The sequence below is a fragment of the Humulus lupulus genome, chromosome 4 (genome assembly GCF_963169125.1).
Source record: "Humulus lupulus chromosome 4, drHumLupu1.1, whole genome shotgun sequence".
NCBI lineage: Eukaryota > Viridiplantae > Streptophyta > Magnoliopsida > Rosales > Cannabaceae > Humulus > Humulus lupulus.
The window spans coordinates 146715917-146724175 of NC_084796.1; the positions used below are offsets into that span (position 1 = coordinate 146715917).

The 8259-nt window shown below is 39.5% G+C and overlaps 1 non-coding gene across 1 annotated transcript; it reads left to right on the forward strand.

The window, feature by feature from the left end:
- Nucleotides 1-651: 651 nt before the first annotated feature.
- LOC133833243 (small nucleolar RNA R71) lies at nt 652-758 on the forward strand. Its single transcript, XR_009892636.1, has one exon. It is a non-coding gene; the product is annotated as a small nucleolar RNA R71 (small nucleolar RNA).
- Nucleotides 759-8259: the final 7501 nt, after the last annotated feature.

The window sequence follows — 8259 nt, forward strand, 5'->3', positions numbered from 1 at the left end:
GCCAATTTCCCTATTTGAGTCTCCAAACTTCTTATGGATGCCCTAGTTTCAGTCATGAATTGGTTAAGCACATCAGGTTGGGTTTCAGCTGGTTTCATTGGCATTTGGGGAGGTGGTCTATTTTGTGGTTGATAATAGCCCGGTGGAGGATTTTGGTTTGCATATTGTTGTGGATAAGGTGGCCTATTTTGGGTAGGTTGATATGGTGGCTGAGGTGGAGGATAAGGTCGGAGGGTGTTTTGGTTGTTAGACCAGGAAAAGTTGGGATGGTTCTTCCAAGCTGGGTTGTAGGTCATGGAATTGGGATTAATGGCTGTCTTTGGTAATTTCCTATAGCTTGGACTTCTTCCATGGGCATGTTATTCATGTTAGCAGGGCATTGGTTTGGTTGATGGGTTGTACCACACACTTCACAAATGTTTTGAACTTGCATAGCTTGAGATGGGAGTGTAGTCTTTTGTAATTGCTTCGTCAAGGCTGCTACTTGAGTTGTAAGCATGGTTATAATTATTCATCGCCATCTCCTCTAATAGCTCATATGCCTCATTAGCACTTTTACTCATAAAGGCACCTCTCGCTGCAGCATCTATAATTGTTCTTGTCGTCCCATTCAACCCATTATAAAAATTATGCACCAACATCCACTTTTCTATTCCATGGTGCGGACACTTCCTTAACAACTCCTTAAAGCGCTCCCAAGAATCATACAGTGACTCTCCATCCAACTGATAAAAATTATTAATCTCGCCCCTTAACTTTGCAGCCTTTGCTGGAGGAAAGAACATGGCAAGGAATTTCTGAGCTAACTCCTCCCATGTAGTGATCGAATTCGCTTGTAAGGATATCAGCCAACTTTTCGCCCTATCCCTCAGTGAAAATGGGGATAGCCTTAGTCTTATAGCATCATCACTCACCCCATTCATCTTGAACGTTGCACATAACTCCAGAAAATTAGCTATGTGCAAATTAGGGTCCTCCATCGGCATACCTCCAAACTGAACAGTAGTTTGAACCATCTGAAGGATGGCTGGCTTAATCTCAAAGTTGTTGGCAGCAATGGTTGGAGGTTTAATGCATGAATGCACTCCGGTAATAGTAGGAAGTACATAATCTCTTAATGTTCGTGCTCCTTGCTCCCTTGGAACCTCAGCAGCCCCTTGACCATTATTAGCACCATTTCCCAAATTGTCAGCCATGGTGAATTCCAATTTCCTTTTTATTTTCCGGTTCTGTCTTAACGTTCTTTCAATTTCCCCGTCTATTGGTATAATCTGTTTTTGTCTATTGCTTCACATATACCAACAAATCCTGAAACACAAGAGAACCTTGATCCAAATAAATGTTAAAAAAAATGAAAAAAATAAATCAAATTAGAACAAAAATTAACTTATTGATATTAATAAAAACAGTCCCCGGCAACGGCGCCAAAAAGTAACACGCAAGTATATGCGGTCTAATAAAGTAATATATGATAAGCAAAGTATCGATCCCACGAAGACTGCTATTAATTACCAATAATTAACCTCTAATTCTAATTGATTTAAATAATAATTTCAGATTGATAAATAAAAATAATTATTACTAAAAATTAAGAAAACTACTAAGGACTTAAAGAAATGTAGAGATGAAATTTGATTTAATTCAATAGATGCAAAAGTTAGGGCTTTAGTTTCATCAACCCTCCACTTATGATTTCTAACCAATTCTCAATATTTCTTAATTCTATTGTGGTAGCAGATTACAATTACAAATTATAGTCTTGTTAGGATCTATAATTCTCCACAATATACTATTTCCTACATCTCTGTGGAAAATCAATATATTGCAGGCTTTAAACACATAATCCCTAAACTACACAATTCATAAAAGTACTTTCGTCTAATATAAAATTGTGATTATTTACCTATAGCATAATTATCCTTCTCTTTTCAGAGTATAGGTTAAAATCATATAAACATGTAAATGATGATCAAATATTCACAAGCATTAAGCATACGATAAATAATCCACAGCAGAAGAAAGAAATTCAGAAAAATTTCATTAAGAGATCAAAAGTTTCAAGAAGAATCCACTAAAACCCTAATAACAAGATTAGTTCAAAGCAGACATAATGAAATCAATCAAATTAAATATAAACATAAACTCCAATAAAGAGATTACAGAAGAAAATAAGAAATCAAACTCTAGGTCTTCAATGTTCTCCTCTGCCTCTAATGACTTCTCTACACCTCTAATGATGAATATAATACCCTAATTAACTCCTAAAACGTATTTAAAAAAAACCCTAAAATATCTAACAATTTTGCCACTTCTGCAGGCCACGTACAACCACACGCACCGCGGACCTAGCATCCAAGCCACACGGTGTCGCCTATCGGCCTCCTCCTGCCGTCGCCTGATCTCTTCGCTCCTGGTGTCCATCTCCCGTCTTTGTTGCTCAAACGCAGCCTTCTGTCTAGCCATCTCTTCAGCGAATGACTCCTGTCGGGCGTTGAATTGCGCCATCTCCTCCTAGAAGGCCCCCATGGCTTCCTGGAGTTGTTCAACCTCTGGAGTCATCTCCTCGAGCAAGACCCTAGGCTCAGTCTCATGGTCTTGAGGACCAGGACCTTCTGATCTAGCAGGCTCTTTAGATGAACCTGGCTTCTTGGAGGCCGCATTGGTGTTCTTGGGCGCCATAATAATACGGTAATTGTGTGTTTTTCTCTTCAGGCTCTCAATGAAAGCACCAAAATGTTGACCACGGTTTTGGCCAACGACGAGTAGACGTCAAAACTACACTAAACCTTCAAGAGAAAATACGACACTGATAATTTTATAGTGGTTCAGCCCCAATTTATTGGTAATAGCCTAATCCACTTGGAATTGTGATATATAGATCCTACACTTAAGATCAGATGAACTTGAGCGAATTGAGTTTCTTAAGTGTAAGTAGAAAAATACAGAGTTTCTCTCTCTAGAGAATACAAGCTTTATCTCTCTAAGCTCTCAGAAAATGCCCAAAGAATGCCCCAAGTAGCAATCCCAAAGTTTCAAAACTAGAGTGTTTTTCTCAATCTAAAAAGATCATATCCCCCTAAATGATGCCATGAGCCCTCTATTTATAGGTTCATGTGATGAGGACACCAAGACCCAAGTATCAAGTCAAGTTCCAGTTGGTCCAGTGACGAGGGCACGAGCCAAGAGATTCAAGGAAGAACTTAACAGCCTAGTCCACAAAGTCCTAAAACAAGAGGAGACCGTGGTCAACATTGAAGGAGAACAAAGACTTGTCTTACTCATCAAAGTTGACTGAGTTTAGGAGCTTAATGAGTCTTTTTGTTTTTAATCACGTTTTTTTTAGTCTTTGTTTATTTTGTGATAAGTCAAATATTTGACTTGTGTGAGTCCAATAGTCCTTTTGTCTTTAATTTTCGGTTTTCATGAGGAAGACAAAAGGCTTGTCTTTAATTTCGGTTTTCATTAGGAAGACAAAGGGGCTGTCCTTAATTTTTCGATTTCATTAGGAAGACCAAGGGTCTTGTTTTCATGTAATTTTCGTCCTTATAAGGACTGCCAAAACAATGTGAAAAATTAGATTATGTTGAATGAAATTGTGAGTTTATTTCTTCTTGAGTTCTTGAAGAAACTTTTGAACTTATCAAGGAGATTCCTTGTGGCGTTCATCCTAACTTATCAAACGGATTCCATCCCCGTTTGTGGCGTCTTCCTCATACCAAGGTTCATGCTTGGCTAAGCATTGGGTCGCGGTTCCATTCCAATCTCGTGTGTTCTTGGTGGCTGTTCCATATTTGGTGTCGGGTTTCGTCACACTTGTTGGCGTGGTTCGTATCAGTTGGTATCAGAGCTTAGGATCATCCGGTTTGGCCTATCCTTTTTTTTCATTTGTGTTTCTATTCTATTCGTATTTCAATTTTAGGGTTTCTGAAATCAAAAAAAAAAAAAAATCTATCTATTCGTGTTCTTGATTTTCTTAGTCTTTGTTCTTGTTTTCCTTCTAAAAATCTGAAACCATTATAGTTAATCTCTTTATTCCAGATTGTTTCTTTGTTCAAATCGTGTTCTTAATATCCTTGTTCCAATTGTTTGTTGTGAAATCAGAAACTATTCTAGAGCTTGTTGAAATCGTGAATTAGGGCTTTGAGTTTTTCTCTTGTTCTAATTGTAGAATCTGAATTTTCATTGAGTTTCTAGTGCTGTTTTGTTTTGAAATCCGAATTTTGCCTTGGGTTTCTTGTTCTTATTGTGAAATCTGAATTGGGATTGAGTTTTTTTTTTTTCTTGTTCTTATTGTGAAATCTGAATTGGGATTGAGTTTTCTCTTGTTCTTATGGTGAAATCTGAGTTGGGATTGAGTTTCTCTTATTCTTATTGTTAAATCCGAATGTGGGTTGAGTTTTCTCTTTTCTTTTTTGAAATCCGAATCTGCATTGAGTCTCTATTGTTTCTCTTGTGAAATCTGATTTGTTTTGTTTTCGAATCGTCCTTGCATCTCCCCATAGTCTAGAGGCCCTTTTTCCAAAACCCCACACAAGTGTTCCAAAAATCACCATTTTTTGCCACTTTTTCATCGGTTTTCGTTTGATTTGTTTGGTAGAATTGGCTGCTTGAACCTCTATATCACCGTTTCATTAGTTTTCAAAGAGCTTAAAGAAGAAAATAGAGTGGAAAAAGGCAGAGGTGTGAGCTTATTTGAGGGTAAAAGCCATCATTCAGTGCAAACACGAGTGTACTTGAGTGACCATTTTCTTTGAGTGAAACACGTGAGGGGGTGAGGTCTTTTCTAACCTTATTTTTTTGCAGATTTTCAATCATGTCACAAAATACAGAAAGAAATGCAGGCAATGACACTCCACCACCTACAGTTCCAAATCTACAAATTGAAGCTTTAATGGGGGAGATGAGGAGGATGTTGAGGGCGGAGTGTGAGCAAATACATGAGAGGTTGGATAGGGTAGAAGAGGGAACACAACGGAGACCAAGGAGGGGTAGGGTACACCAAAGGGAGGATGAGAATGAAGGGGATTTAGAAGGGGTAGTTTCTGATGATGAGTTTGATAGGATGTCGACGGGTAACCATAGGAGGTATGGTGGGAATAGAGAAGATAGGAACCAGGTAGATAATTATATGGGGAATATCAAAATGAGAATCCCAGCATTTCAAGGGAAGAGTGATCCTGAAGCATACCTTGAGTGGGAGAAGAAAATGGAGCTAGTTTTTGATTGTCACAACTACTCTGACAAGAAGAAGGTAAAACTTGCTGCCATTGAGTTTACTGATTATGCTATTGTTTGGTGGGATCAGTTATGCATCAACAGGAGGCGGAGTGGAGATCATCCCATTGACACATGGGAGGCCATGAAGAGGGTGATGAGGCGACGGTTCATACCACCTCATTATTATCGAGATCTCTACCTTAAGTTGCAGGGTCTTCGTCAGGGCTACAGAAGTGTTGATGAGTATTACAAGGAGATGGAGAGGGCTATGATTAGAGCCAATGTTGAAGAGGATCGGGAGGCAACCATGGCAAGGTTTTTGAATGGGTTGAACTGAGAGATTGCTGACCCAATCGAGCTACACCATTATGTGGAATTGGAGGATTTGGTTCATATGGCAATCAAAGTTGAGAGGCAGCTCAAGAAGGGTAGTTCAAGTTCGAGGTCAAGACCGAGCCCACACAATCCAAGTACAACACCTTGGAGGTCGAACTATCCAAAGAAAGAAGACCAACCCACTTCATCATCTACACCAAAACCAGCCACCACAGCCACACCACCTCAAGGTAAAACAACTCCTACTAAGTCTCATTCTAGTGAGATAAGGTGTTTCAAATGTCAGGGGCGAGGACACATAGCTAGCCAGTGTCCAAACAAGAGAGTTATGGTGATTTGAGAAAGTGGAGAGATAGATTCTGAAGATGAAGATGATCTTGCTGACATGCCACCATTGGAAGATGCTTCTGACAATGAGTATGGGCCAGAATCTGGTGAGATGCTTGCACTAGTCACAAGGCGAGTCCTGAATTTGCAAGCAAAAGAAGAGGAAGAAGAGGTGCAGCGAGAGAACATCTTTCACACTCGTTGTCATGTGAGAGACAAGGTATGTAGTGTCATTATTGATGGAGGTAGTTGTACTAATGTTGCTAGTGCTTCCATGGTTGCCAAGCTGGGGCTTACAACGCTTAGGCATCCTTGTCCATACAAATTGCAATGGTTGAATGATAGTGGTGAAGTGAGGGTTACAAAACAGGTGCTAGTCTCATTTCGAATTGGCAAGTATGAAGATGAGGTGTTGTGTGATGTGGTTCCCATGCAAGCTGGACACCTCCTTCTAGGAAGGCCTTGGCAATTTGATCGGCGGGTGCAGCATGACGGCTTCACCAACAAGTATTCATTCACATTCCGTCAACGAACAATCACTCTAGCGCCTTTGAAACCAAAGCAAGTGTATGAAGATCAAGTGAGGTTGCAAAAATTGAGTGACAAAAAGAAAATGAGTGAGCAAAAAGAGAGTGAAAAGATGAATGAGAGTGAGGAAAAAGAGAGACAAAGAGAGAAAAGTGTGGAATCAAGTGAGAGAAAACAAAATAATTTTTATGCAAAAAAAAGTGAGGTTAAGAGAGCATTGTGTACAAAACAGCCCATGATTTTACTCATGTATAAGGAGGCTCTTTTAAATACTAACCAACTTGATTCTTCGCTGCCAAGTGTTGTTGTGTCTATTTTGCAGGAATTTGAGGATGTGCTTCCTGAGAAAGTACCACATGGTTTGCCACCTGTTCGAGGAATAGAACATCAAATTGACTTTGTTCCAGGTGCTTCCATCCCAAACCGACCAGCCTACAGAAGTAATCCTGATGAAACAAAGGAATTGCAAAGGCAAATTGAAGAATTGATGGAGAAAGGGCATGTGAGAGAAAGCATGAGCCCTTGTGCTGTTCCAGTGATTCTAGTTCCCAAGAAGGATGGAACATGGAGGATGTGTGTTGACTGTCGAGCCATCAACAATATAACGGTAAAATATCGACATCCCATTCCTCGTTTAGATGACATGTTAGATGAATTGCATGGTTCTTGTGTGTTTTCCAAAATTGATCTTAAAAGTGGGTATCATCAGATACGTATGAAAGAAGGGGATGAGTGGAAAACTGCTTTTAAAACTAAACATGGATTGTATGAGTGGTTAGTCATGCCTTTTGGACTAACTAATGCACCTAGCACTTTCATGCGCTTTATGAATCATGTATTGCGTGCTTTCATTGGAAAATTTGTGGTTGTGTATTTTGATGATATTCTTATTTATAGTAAGAATTTGCATGACCATGTTTTGCATTTGCATTCTGTTTTGGATGTTCTTAGGAAACAGAGTTTATATGCTAACCTCAGTAAGTGTAGTTTCTGCACCGATAAGCTTGTTTTCCTAGGCTTTGTTGTAAGTGCTACAGGTATTCAGGTGGATGAAGAAAAGATCAAAGCCATCCAAGAGTGGCCGACCCCTACAACTATAGGTAATGTTAGAAGTTTTCATGGACTTGCTAGCTTCTACAGGAGGTTTGTGAAAAATTTTAGCACCATCGCCGCACCACTTACAGAAGTTATCAAAAAGAATGTGATATTTAAATGGGGTGAAGCTCAAGAGGAGGCATTTCAGCTACTGAAATACAAGCTTACTCATGCTCCTTTACTTGCTTTGCCTAACTTTTCTAACACTTTTGAAGTTGAATGTGATGCTTCTGGAATAGGTATTGGCGCTGTTCTTATGCAGGATGGGAGACCGCTTGCATACTTTAGCGAAAAGCTAAGTGGGGCTGCCCTCAATTACCCCACCTATGACAAAGAATTGTATGCACTAGTGCGTGCTTTAGAAACATGGCAGCACTATTTCTGGCCAATGCAGTTTGTGATTCGCACAGATCATGAATCCTTGAAACATTTGAAAGGCCAACACAAGCTCAACAAGAGACATGCAAGATGGGTTGAGTTCATTGAGACATTTCCTTATGTCATTCGCTATAAACAAGGTAAGGAGAATGTGGTTGCTGATGCCCTTTCTCGCAGGTATGCCCTAATCTCTACTATTGATGCTAAATTTCTTGGGTTTGAACACATAAAGGAGTTGTATTCTGCTGACCATGATTTTGGGGAAACTTATGCTGTTTGTGAAAAGTCTGCTGATGGAAAATTTTATAGGCATGAGGGTTTCTTGTTTAGGGAGCATAGGTTGTGTGTACCTAATTGTTCTGTGAGAGATTTGCTAGT